We start from the raw sequence: 13,897 nt of genomic DNA on the forward strand, positions 1-13,897 counted from the left end.
GGTCGCGAAAACCCGTCCCCGTAACAGCGGGTGGCAGCCGCAACGAAATGGATGCCCAATGTTTTGAGCCTTCATGCAAAACTGAATGAATCTCCTCAGATCGCCGGCAGCGATGGGTGAAATAACGTGAGCCCATGTAGATGATGATGACAAATTATATTTATTAAGGGATGGCGCGAAGGCCTATAATGGGGAATAGGAAGGGGAGGGGGGAGGCGTACTCAGAGCCGTCCTAGAAGCTGCGCGTCCTTGGCGAAAGCCAAGAGTGAGTCCAGAATGGCCCTATCGGAATCCATCGAGCCAGTTGCCGGTTTGATCCACTCCTCGTAGGACGACACTCGCACCGCCCTCAGGTGGTGGTCCCGCTGTTGAGCGTGTCGCTGGCACTCCCAAAACAGATGGGCTGCGGATGGCCGTGTAGCCATGTCGCAGTCAGGACACCTGTGTGGCGTCTGGAGCGCTTCTTGGTCCGCGGAGGCTGTGGGATGGCCGGGTTCCTGCGATGGAAGGGAGTTGGGAGACGGAGATGGAGGGCGTCTTTCCCGGCGTGGCCGGTACTGTCGGCACCGCTGCAGCACATCCGGTGTGAGGACGAAGCCGGAACGGAGCCTATGCAGCAGCACTTGCCCCGACCTGGGAAGACCCGCTGGAAGTGGGTCTGGATCTGAGGGCACACTCGCATGGAGTTCCCTCTTGCGTCGGTTGGCTGCCGCTCTCAGAGCTCTGTCTGGGTCATAAGGGGCTCCATTTGTCGTGTTGCTTGCGCTGGTTGTGAGGGCTTCTGAAGGATCCCGGGAGACGACGCGGTTGGAAAGAAGGGCGCGCGCCGCCTCGTGGGCTCTCTCATTTCCCTCGATGCCCTGGTGACCAGGGATCCAATGAAGTGTTGCAGTGACCCCGTGGGCCTCCGCACGCCTGAAGGCCTGCTTGACGAGGAGTACTACCGATGATGATGTGTGGCGCGACTTGCAGGCATGCAGCGCATACTGAGAGTCGGTGTATATATCGATGTGTTAGATAAAGTGCCATTTTTATTGTCTAAATAAGAAGTTCCTTTCTTTGGTATTTGCGTCTCGTATTTGTTAGGTCAGGTTTAGCCTGCTATATCTCGGTTTTGAACACGCCATTCAGCATGTTTGGCGTTCACGCATAATTGTTTTCTCAAGTCCTAGAAACTAAAATTATTTTATAGCAGCCGCATCTTGGCACTCAAAATGACGCTGCAGCCCCACACGGATGCACCCCGAATGACAATTTCTTAGGTAGGGACACAGCGGTGTAAGAGAGGAAACCTGTCGAGTGGCAAGCAGCGTGCTTCTCCATTCGAGCGCGGCTATGGCATGCTATTCGCACAGAAGCGTTCTTGCTAGCTGAGCTGGTATTACTTGAACTGGTTAGAGCCGAACGGCCAGCAAACGGCAAGCCTACTTTATCTGATGTTTAACTGAGTGCTGAATAAGGAGGATGTTTCCCGTCGGCCTCATCTCAACACCACCAATGTAGGACACCTCAACCGCTATCAGTGGTACTCCTATTCAAACTGGCGTTGGCAGAAGCCGGCAGCTGCAAGCGTGCAGTTTCCTTCTGCCCAGGAGTAGTTAATTTGCGTGCTAGGTTACGCCATGTTGCGCCCACGTATATGTAAAACTCCATCCGAGGTGTTCGTGCGCTACGCTAAACGTTACCGTAGCTGTCAAATAAACTTATGCGTGAAAAGATGGCTCACCAGCCGTGTATCCTCCTCTCCATGTCCAACACTTCAATGTACCTGGCTACTTCTATCCCTAGCGCCTTCAAACGGCAGGTTATTGAAGCCCGCCCTTCGGCCTGTTCGGCAGTAGCTGTACCAGCGCCCTTGTCATTTCTAGAAGTGTCGGGACCTTACCACCTTATTTCACAGCGCCGTTGGCGTACGCCAAAGTGCTTGCCTGAACACCTCGACCACATACCTTGACTTATACTCATCATCTTTGTGCTAGCGCTTGCCTTTTCCTAGGCGCGTTCAGCACCTCCATACACGAATCCTTGGCGGACACTGGATAGTAAGCCCATTTGCTTAGCTTGTGTCATCCCATGCCACGTCTCACGCTTGTGCAGCCTCAGGATTCTCATTTGCATGAGAACGCATACATTGTTATTCGCCTTTCACCTACACTACGTCGTTGCTTACGTAGGCGGCACCGACGGCGCCCCATAGATCCGGAAAACTGGTTGTCGCAATTCTCGAAGTAGTAATAGCCTCATAAGCTAACTGTACATGTAACTGTACATGTTCTCCGTTTCGGACCCTATTAATCTGACTGACATCTTTGAAAGTATCGATACAATCGTATTTGTAGGTATTGGAACCACGGTATCAGTTTTGCACCACAACCTCTGTCGTTTGCTTAAGAAAGTTGCGATTGTCATTGCGTAGTGGTAGCAGCCAGCCAATACAGCTGCTAGCGGTTTCCATTATTCCATTAGTATCCATTATGGGTGAGCAATATGCCATTGAGTTCGACGTGCTTTCGCAATGAACCCATGAGGTGATTCTTGTTTGGGATTTCTTATCACATCACCATCAAATGATTGACTGTTCCCGTGTAGAGCTGACGCTCTCAACTCTTGATAACGGCACTGCTGATGACATCCCTCCACAGGACGCCAGCGATGCCACATGTGAGTGCTGTCATTGTGCCCCTCCATGTACCTCAATTTCTGATGTCATTGTTTTTTTGTCATTGTTGCTTTGTGGGGAATGGTTTGGTCACATCCACCTGGTGGAATGTATCGACAATGTTGGCGCTGCTACAAGACTTTCCCAATGCCCAGCTCACCACCGTCGCCCCTACTCCCCCGCAACACATTCCTTATAGCCTACCGCTTGCCACCTTTATTCTATGGACAACATTTACCTGATTAAAGGTTAGAAACTTCCTGCCTTTCTGGGAAAATGCCACACGTGTTTTGACTAGCAACAAGCTCCTTTGAGCTGTGCAACAAGGCTCATCTAGCATAATGACACGGACTTTCAAACACTTCTGCACCGAACGCCCCTATCGTGTTTCACCGACAGAATGCCGTGTCCTCACAGAGCAACCTTGGCAAGTGCTTCAGCGCGTCGTCGCACAGCCATCTTCCAGTCTATGGTCGTCACCTCTCGTACACGTAAAAGGCAAAGATGTCGTCATCGCATACTACGGTGCCTTTTGCCGACTCAATAACGTTGGGCGTAAAGAGGTGTATGCTTTGCCACGTATCAACGGTATCGTCGACAGTTGGCAAGCTGCACTATTTTCATTATTTTAGTTACGTTCTGAATAATAGCAAATGCTCATGGCTGCCACTGACCATCCCAGGCCAGATTTAGGAACACCTGACGGACTCTACGAAGTGGTGGCTGCCTCATGCGTATTTTCTTATTCAAATACCCTAAAGACCCGTACGGGCATTACATAAAGTTGTTACAATATATTAGTGATAGATACAGTATCCGCATTTAAATAGATAATGCATGCTAAAATAAGAATAACCCAAGCGAAAAATCAGGAAAACAAAAGAACAGAAAAAAACAGTGAGAGCAATACAACGACACGTCCTAAACGTTGAAGATACCTATAGAACTAAAGTGGGTGTTACACAATCAACGTAACTCGGTCACTTCTTAAATTGAAAATGCTTGCTACACATACATATGTGGTACCCACATAACTGCTGGTACACATACCAGCAGACACTGTATGAAACAGGGAAAAGCACAGCCAGAGAAAATTTTATGAAGTACAAGGAACTCTGTGATAACCTACAATAAAACCATTTGTTCAAGGAATATGAAAATAAGATGAGAAAAAAAAATAAAATAAGAAAAAGCGGCCAATACCACAGGGATGCCTATAACGAATGAGCAATAGAATACTACGTTAGTATGTTCAAATGGTGTTTTAGTTTTGCTAAGAAATCATCCTGACTTAGAGCTGATAGTATTTAACGTGGTAACATATTGCACTGATATATCGCGAGAAAGGGGTCATGTGACTCAAGAAGTTTGTGCGCGCCAGAACTGGCTGCACTTTAAAGGGATGATCAAAGCGCGGGAACATACGATGGGCGGGCCTGATGTGGGATGCGCAGAAAGACGACCCGCAGTGATGCAGCTTGTTAAAATAGGAAAAAAGTCCTATCAGGCTCCGATTTTCTAGCGAGGGGAGATTTAGAGATATTTTAATGTTAGTGATGCTAGACATTCGTGAGTAATTTTTGCTGATGAAGCGGGCTGCTTTGCACTGACTCCAGCTTGTTAATGAGGTACGACTGATGCGGATTCCAAATCAAAGACACATACTCCATTTTAGAACGAACCAGTGTCGTATAGGCTAATAATTTTGTGGACTTGTTTGCCGAGTAAACGTTACGCTTAATGTAGCCAAGGGTTTTACACGCACTGCTCGTAATTGCTTCGATGTGATGATTCCATGAAGCTTTTGAAGATAAAGGAATTCCCAATTATTTTATGGTTTGCGCATGTGCAGTACTAATGCCGTTCATCGAGTAATGGGTAAGCCTTATGCTACTAGATCTAGAGAAAGCTATAGCCGTAGTTTTTGAAAGATCGATTTCCACTTGCCACTAATTACACCAGTCGGTAATTTTCGCGAGGTCCGGTTGCGGTATGTCAGTGTCGGAAGAGTTAATTATTCGTCTATATATTACGCGATTACGTGCGAATAGTCTTATTGGAGATTTAATATTATTGCTGGTGTCTTTGAGGTATAGCAGAAATTCTGCAAATATTCTTATTGGAGATTCAACATAATTGCTGGTGTCGATCGCGTATAGCAGGAATAAAATTGGTCCCACTACAGAGCCCTGCGGCACCGCGCATTTTACTAGTGATGGCGGAGAAGGACATTGCTTCGTAGTTACTTATTGGTACCGGCTAGTTAAAAACTTAAGTTTACAATTCGTATTCCTACTGCTTATATTAAAATAGCGAAGTTTCAATAATAAACGGTTATGAGCTACCCTATCAAGAGCGTTCGCAAAATCATAAAATATGGCGTCTGTTTGTGATGAGTCGTTAATAGCTTGGTGCAGCTCAGAGACTAGCTGAATAAGTCCGATTTTCTAGCGAGGGGAGATTTAGAGATATTCTAATGTGAGTGATGCTAGACATACGTGAGTAATTTTTGCTGATTAAGCGGGCTGCTTTGTTTTGCACTGACTCGAGCTTGTTAATGACGTACGACTGATGCGGATTCCAAATCAAAGACATATACTCCATTTTCGGTCGCCCATGTGGGACTCACGAATAAGTGAGTCCCACATGGGCGACCCTCTTGGAACCCATGTTGGTTAATGAAGAGAAGATTGTGCTTGACTAGGTATTTCATAATCGCTGATAATATAATGTTTTCTAGTAGTTTTATATGGAATACTGGTCAGTGAAATAGATCCGTATTAAGATACAGATTACGGGTCACCGGACTTAAATATTGTAATTGTATTAGCTTTTTGCATTCGCCAGTAACGCATCCTGAATCAATAAATTGTTGAAAAAGAGCGCGGAAATGCGGGATATCACAGGTTTGGTTACTATTAGTAGTTTTGGGCAGGTTCCGTCCAGACTGGGAATCGAGCTGCTAGAAGAAGGATCAATAGCAGCTTCAAAGCCCTTTTTGGTGATTATGATATCACTCATGATGGGCGTAACACAATCGAATTCAATGTTAGCGGGAACGCGAAATTCACTTGTAAAAAAAGAACAGAAGAAAGAATTTAACGCAGTAGCGACCTCAAATGATGGAAGGAATTTGATGTCTTTCTTTAGGGAAATGAAGCCTGATGATGACAGTTTGGGGTTTATTACTATCCAAAATTTTTGTGTTGTTTACTAAAATGTTGGAAATATCATGGTTGAAATATTTGTCTTTAGCTGCTTCAATTTCGCATTTGCATCACTTGGATTTTTTCCGATAGCCCGTCCAGGCGTCATCAGATGTAGAAATTTAAGCTTTTCAATAAGCGTGCTTTTTTTATTAGTACAGCGCCTTACGTGAGAGGTGAACAACGTAATTCCAGTAGACAGAGTTGTTTGCATTTCTGGTATGTACTTTCCGTTGTGTTGAGTCAGCTTGTTACAAACAATCATCACGTATCATTGCTGTCATGATCATGCATGCCGCATAAGAATTCTACACAAAAAGCCGAGAGCTGGCTGGTGATCGTTTCATATGCTCGCGCATTATTATAAATTGTTTTCTTTTCCTGTACACTTGTTTGGCCCTTTATATTGTATTCACAATGAAGGACGTTGTGGTCACTAATGAAATCTAACACATGAACAGACACATTGACAGGTTCAGTGGTCAGCGCTTGTGCTGTCCCATCTTTAGGGATGGTCCGCCCCGCGCTGTGCTTCCAGTGTAACAACATCGAAGACAGCATCCCCCCGTGTTGGTAAGGAAACTATTTGGCTTAATCCGTGGGCAGAAATGACGTCAAGGTAATCCTTACATTCAGCTTTCCTTGGGCCGCCTCCAGCTGTAACCGTCCGCCTGTTAATTCCAGGGTAAATAATGTCAGGAGCAAGAAGAATCGGTGAGCCGGGAAATTTGTTACGTACAAAGGTTAAAGATTCGTTTAGGCATTTAATTCACATGTCTTGAGTCTGGAGGGATACATGAAACCTGAAGCATCGCCCATAAAATTTCAATACGGGAAAATCCATGTCAAGTAGACGTGGTTGGAATTTTTTCTTTACTGCAACTGTGACACCACCGCCTCATGTTTCTACCCTGTCTTTTGGAAACAAAATAAAGTGTTTAGAAAGAGATAATTCATTGTCGAACACAACGCACGATAGCCATGTCCCTGTTCCCAGTATTACATCAGCTGAGCAGGACTCGACAAACCCACAAAGGTGAGCCTGTTCTGTGAAAATACTTCTAAAATTTGCCACAACAATGGAGAGTTTTTGTTATCTGCATTGAAATTTCATTTGCCATTCGCGGGAGCATCGTGTCTAGGGATGGCAGCCACTTCATTGCTTGAAGGGTCGACTTTGAAAGTTTCGTTGCCCTTTAAAATCTTATCAAACAGCAATTTATAGTTGTCATTCTGCTGGCGCTTCGTGCGTGCGACATCAGAAAGCGTTTGCTGATTAGGTGCATTCATGGTGTAAAATTTTCCTCGATCCAGACGCGAGGGGTATCGAGGTCTTTTAGTTTAATAGAGTTTTTTTTTCAATATATTGCTTTTGTTTTTGAAGTTCAGAAATTTAACCACAATGGGCCGAGTTTGATCGGCTTTACGTTGACGGACTCGATGGGCTCGCTCTATTTCGCCTGGTTCAATACCCAGGTTTGCTTGATAAATTCAGAAATAAGTTTTTCCTTATCGCTCCACTCTTCAGCACCTTGTTCAGGAATACCCTCGAATACGAGATAATTTCGCCTCATGCGATTATTCAGGTCTGAGCAGTCTGTTTCTGCTCTATATTTTTCGACTGCACTTGAGATTCTTGAACAACAGAGCCGACAGCCGTAACGCTTTAGGTCAAGTTGTCAAGAATCTGAAGTCATTCTTCCATTTTCGAGAGCTGCCCTTTGACGTCTGTCACAGTAGTGTGGATATCTTTAAGTTTATTTGTCACTTCCTGGTGAAATCTCTCGTTCGATACTGTAAATTCATTCAATAACGCCACAAATTGGTCAACCTTATCCCGACCCTGATTAACCTCAACGTCTCCGGCACAAAATTGTGCAAGAGAATAAAGTACGAGTAGTAGGCGTGCACCCACGAAGCAACGCCTACCAAACGAACATGACCAGAGCCACTCAAGGCTACATGGATCCTCAATTTTTCTCCGTTAAACAAAACAGCCGATGTGGCGGCGGCAAGTGTACAAACCAATACCCATTACTCGTCAGTCAATGACATTGGACACGATGGGGAATTTCAGCCAGCTAGCGATTCAATAGACTTTAAAGAGACACATTGCAACACACTCACCTAGAAAAGCAGCACACTGTTAGCTCGAAGCTTTGGGCCGCAAATCCCGCTCGGTCAGTGTAGGTAATCTTTTTTACAGGACAGCTGACTAGAGGATGCTCCAAGTGACAAGCAGCAACAGTAACGGTGAACTGCTGATTGTACCGGATGAGATGGCGATTTCAAAACACGGCAAGAGGTAGTAGGGCAAGTGTCTCGTTGGGCGGCAATCCGCAGGAACCAATACGATTCAGCCGACGCCGTTAAACCCAATGCTGCGCACACCTCAGGACACTCGGTGCCTGGAAAAAACAGCACATTATTAGCTCGAAGCTTCGGGCTGCAAGTAAAACCTCGTTTTCGGTTTCCACTGTAGGAACCATGCAAATATACAATAATTTTAAATATATAAACAGGGCAAAGCTTGTTATATATTTAAATTGAAGGAGGGAGCCAATAACAACTATTTATGAAGGTATGGAAAGCTTATGCCTAGAGAATGAATATATTGACCCGAAATAAGTCCGCACGTGATGACACTGGCCCCTTGAAGCGAAAACTAGGGAGTTCGTAGTTGCGTGCATGCTCTTCCAGGATCAGCCATTTCTCCTTAACATCTTGGTGTTGTAAATTTATCAAACACATAATAGCTCACAAATTACACAAATTCTTAGAAGAAAACACACTTTTATCAAATCATCAACATGGATTTCGGAAGAGATTTTGTACCACAACACAATTGGTTACTATAGTTCACACCTTTGCAGCTTGTCTAGATACTACCAATCAAATTGATGTAATATTCCTAGATTACAGCAAAGCATTCGATACAGTCCCACACGATAAACTAATTACTAAGCTTCTGATGATTGGCATACCAGAATTATTCATGTCCTGGATTTCAGCCTATCTGTACAACCGCAAATAATACGTTCAGGTGGGAGAACATGTCTCTGGCTGCCTTCCGGTAACTTCTGGCGTTCCGCAGGAGAGTGTGCTTGGCCCTCTACATTTTTAACTATATATTAATGATATCGTCAATGTCGTTAAGTCCTCAGTTCAGAGTCGTCTATTTTCCGATGACTGTGTTTTGTTTAGAGAAGTTACCTGCATTACTGACCAATATGACCTTAACTTAAAATTAGACAATGTGTTCAAATAGTTGAAGCAATTGGGAATGCTTCTTAATGCAACTAAGTGTGTCTATCTCCCCATAACACGCAAAAAATACCCTTAGACTACACTTACAATTTAGCTGCAGCACCTTTGCTGAAAGTAGCATGCTATAAATACTTAGGTTTAACATTAACGAGTGACTTATCATGGAACTTGCACATAAATACCATCTACTCGGCCGCTTTCCGGAAACTATGCCTTCTGTGCCACAAACCCAAGACTGGTCCGTCTAGTGTTAAACTACTCTCTTACTTTTCCTTAATTAGGCCAAAATTTGAGTGTGCGGCCATAGTTTGGGACCCTCACACAAAAATTAACATTAAGAACCTAGAAGGAATTCAAAGAAAAGCAGTACGATTTATTTACAGTAAATTTAGGGCTACTGACTCCCCCACTGCATTACTAACCGATAAATGTATTGAACTATTACAAATTCGAAGAAGGAAAAGCCGTCTAGAGTTTATTTCAAACCTAATTAATCATAGGATAGCCTCAGACACCTCAAAATACGTATTCCCCTTGACAAGCAGACCCACTTGGCACCACTACCCTCATTTTTTAACACCTATTTTCGAATGGACTGACACTTTTCGGTACTCTTTTTTTCCACGTACAATAGATTAGTGGAATAAACTAACTGAAGCATACCCCCAGTTCCCGTGAGCTGTATAAAAATGTTTTCTTAGTCGTCTACCTTACGACCAAACAATTTGTGTGAAAAAGGTGTCACACACTTGTTTCATCTTGTTCTTCTGTGTATATCATCTTTGTTTTTTTGCTCACCCTGCTAAGACCTCTTATCCTCATTATTGCATAAATAAATAAATAAATAAATAAATAAATAAATAAATAAATAAATAAATAAATAAATGCAGACATTTTTTTAGTCATTCTGTCGCTGTTGAGCTACTTTAACTTGTACTAATTGGGTGGAATTTCTCGTGAACGTGCAGGGTACAGCAGATGTGAAGATCTCGGGAGCACAGGCCCAACCTAAGCCAGGCGAGTAGTTCAGCCAAGCTTACCCAAGTGCACGTACGTACCAGCCGAGGTCTCCAGGGACTCCAGCCACAGCATGGTCTGCTACGCGAATGAACTAGAATGACGAACCAACCACCCCCTGCCGCTGCTGCAACATAGCAGGTGGTTGTCAATCCGTTCAACGGAAGTGCTTCAGAGGACGCCGACGACTGGGTTGACCATTTTGACCGGGTTGCGAGCCTTAACCACTGCACCCACGTGCGTAAGCTACGTTGCGTGTACTTCGGTCTTGAAGATTCCGTGAAAACATGCTTTGCGAACCACAAGGTGGCATTGACGTAATGGGAAGAATTACGTCGGCAGTTCCTCAAAAACTTCGCCAGGGTGGCCAGGAAGGTGAGAGAGGAGTTAGCAATGGAGGTGAGTATTCAAGGCCCGAATGAGCGAGCGACAGCGTACGTAGAAGACATGAATCAGCTCTTCAGACGTGCAGACCCTTTTATGAATGAAAGAAAGAAGGTGCGCCACCTAATGCTCGGCGTGAAAGGGGAAATATTTGCTGGCCTCATTGGAAACTCGCTAACAACACTTGCAGAGTTCCAAGATGAAGACACTACCATGGAAAAGGCCCTTCAACCTCGGGCCACGCAATACCACCGCGACGCCGTGATTTCCAGGGAGCTCTCTGCCGTTCCCCTCGTTATCGACATCGGCGCATTGCGGGAACTCATCCAGTCTGCCATCAATGACGAACTGCAGAAGATGCAGATGACCGCTGTCCCCATGGGACAACTTTCCATTGCGGAAACGGTGCCCGCCGAGTTCCGGCAGGTCGTCCATGTTCCTGGACAGTACGTGGTACCACAGCTGGGTCCACGTGAGGAAATGAATTACGCTGAAGAGTACACCGTCACCTTAGGAACACCATAGACTAAAGTCTAACGTCTAAGGAACACCTAAGACTTCTGTCAACCAAATGACCAAGCAGGATTCCGTAAAGGCTACTCAACAATAGACCATATTCACACTATCAATCAGGTTATAGAGAAATATGCGGAATATAACCGACCCTTATATATAGCTTTCATTCATAGTGAAATATTTAGGGCGCCCAATTGACAAGCACACCGCAAAGGGGGACACACGAGCGCTTACACACCACTGTTTTATTGTCGGAAAGATACAGAACATATATACCCCAGCTATCAGCACTGAGCATGTGCAACAAAAGTCGTCAATTCAGGCACATGCTCAGTGCTGATCTCTGGGGTATATGTGTTGTGCATCTTTCCGAAAATAAAATAGTTGTGAGTAAGTGCTTGTGTGTCCCCTTCACTGCTTCCTTGTCAATTGTGCGCGCTTATTATTTCAGTATGAATTCGTACTAACTCGCCCAACTATCAGTTCTTCTGTAGCTTTCATTGATTACGAGAAAGTGTTTGATTCAGTCGAAACCTCAGCAGTCATGGAGGCATTACGGAATCGGGGTGTAGACGAGCCGTATGTAAAAATACTGCAAGATATCTATAGGGGATCCACAGCCACCGCAGCCCTACATAAGGAAAGCAACAAAATCCCCATAAAGGAAAGCGTCAGGCAGGGAGATACGATCTCCCGAACGCTATTCACAACGTGTTTACAGGAGGTATTCAGAGGCCTGAATCGAGAAGAAGTCGGGATAAGAGTAATTGGAGAATACCTTAGGAACTTGCGATTCGCTGATGATATTGCCTTGCTTAGTAACTAAGGGGACCAGTTGTAATGTATGCTCACTGACCTGGAGAGACAAAATAGAAGGGTGAGTCTAAAAATTAGTCTGCAGAGAGCTAAAGTAATGTTTAACAGTTAGGCAGCGAGGCACTGGAAGTGGTAAGGGAATACGTCTACTTATAGCAGGTAGTGACTGCGGATCCGGATCATGAGGCTGAAATAATCAGAAGAATAAGAACGGGCTGGGGTGCATTTGGCAGGCATCCCCAGATCATGAACAGCAGGTTGCCATTATCCTTGAAGAGGACAGTGTATAACAGCTGTCTTACCAGTACTCACGTACGGTGCAGAAACCTGGAAGCTTACGAAAGGGGTTCTACTTAAATTGAGGTAACGACCTACGGAAAGAATAATGATGGGTGTAACGTTAAGGAATAAGAAAAGAGCACATTGGGTGAGGGAACAAACGCGAGTTAATGACATCTTAGTTGAATTGAAGGAAAAGAAATGGGCATAGGCAGGACATGTAATGAGGAGGGAAGATAACCGATAGTCATTAAGGGCTATGGACTGTATTCCAAGGGAAGGGAACTGCAGCAGGGGGCGGCAGAAAGTTAGGTGGGCGGATGAGATTAAGAAGTTTGCAGGGACAACATGGCGCCAATCAGTACATGACCGGGTAGTTGGAGGAGTATGGGATAGGCATTTGCCCGGCTGTAGGCGTAACCAAGCTGATGATGATGATGGTGATGATGATGATGATGAATACATCTTGCACCACTCTCAAGTGCCTACAGCATAGTACACTCTGCTTAACAAATTTTCATAAGATTCAGGCCTCACAGCCCACCGTACATCACCGATGCAAGAACTAGGAAGAGCGATGTCTGGCGCACCACAGACTACGAGCCCCTTTGTTTTCATTGTGGCGAAGCCGGGCCCATCTACAGAATGTGTCCTTAGCATCATGTGGGACTCCGTGGATATTCGCCGAATACACCTCGTCCATGGCTTGGTGAGCGGCCACTAGAAATAGAGTTCCGTCGCGAATCGTCGAAATGTTGATCAGCGATCACTCCAGCCTCCTTCGTCGTCTCCTGCTCGTTGCAGGTCACCATCACCAAGCCCAGCCTTCACTTGTGGCGCTCCCAGCGCCACAAGTGAAGCCGCCGCTCGTCTAGCCCGGTGGGTCGGGAAAACTGAGTTCAGCGATCTCCGGAGGTGAGCCGCTGACGTCGACTATTCGCAAGATCCTCAACTACGATGACAAGGACGTAAACAGCACGACGTAAACGTAGAGATGCAGTCAGACACCGTATGAGAGGTAGTAACGTTGAACATTCATGTTACCGTAAACGACGGCATTAAGAAATAACGGCCTTAATTGACACTGGAGTGGACACCTCAGTTCTGAGCATGGACCTTGCCTGCAAACTGACGAAATTTTCTACAGAGTGCATTGGATCGCAGATTCGCACTGTAGGTGGCCATCTGCTAACCCCTGTAGGAAGATGGATAGTGCGAGTGAGCATTCGTGGTTTTACCTACCTAGGAGATTTCATTATCCTGCCAAGTTGTTCGAGGAACCTAATTCTGGGAATGGACATTCTGCAGGTTAATGGAGCTGTGATCAACTTAGAAAAGTCGCTGGTAGCGTTTTCGACGGCACGCGCCTTAGCTGGGAGCAGCACTGACGACACTTGTGTCAACGCCTTGGGGATAGTTGACGAGACATCACGATGCCGCCAAGGACCAGCCTATTAACTATTGTAACCAGCAACGCATTCGACGACGTTAGGGTATTGCCGATGCAAATGTCCCACTGCTGCTTGAAAGACACATCTGCATCGCCGGGGGCCTTGCTGCATTACAGAATAAATGCAAGTTTTGTTGGCCAACTTCATGAATGAGTAACAGCACGCCGTTCAAGGCAGAGCTGTAGCGTTCCTAAACGGCATTGCTAACTTCACCGACGTCGGCATGTTACAAGTGAATTCATCGGATGAAACAACCCCCGCCAGCCTGAGTACACGCGTCATCATTAAAGCTGACTTAGCAG

At 45.4% G+C, this 13,897-nt stretch overlaps 1 protein-coding gene and 1 long non-coding RNA gene across 4 annotated transcripts in view; one reads left to right on the forward strand and one right to left on the reverse strand.

Annotated features, from left to right (window-relative positions):
- LOC135914006 (uncharacterized) overlaps positions 1–13,897 on the forward strand; it is a 211,481-nt gene that overhangs the window by 83,330 nt on the left and 114,254 nt on the right. The gene's annotated exons all lie outside the window — the stretch shown is intronic.
- Positions 1–13,897, reverse strand: part of LOC139048108 (uncharacterized) — a 46,563-nt gene that overhangs the window by 21,675 nt on the left and 10,991 nt on the right. The window contains exon 2 of the long non-coding RNA XR_011507520.1: positions 7,993–8,273. This is a non-coding gene — a long non-coding RNA (uncharacterized lncRNA). The remainder of the gene's footprint in view (positions 1–7,992; positions 8,274–13,897) is intronic.

Source organism: Dermacentor albipictus, chromosome 7 (assembly GCF_038994185.2).
Source record: "Dermacentor albipictus isolate Rhodes 1998 colony chromosome 7, USDA_Dalb.pri_finalv2, whole genome shotgun sequence".
Lineage (NCBI taxonomy): Eukaryota > Metazoa > Arthropoda > Arachnida > Ixodida > Ixodidae > Dermacentor > Dermacentor albipictus.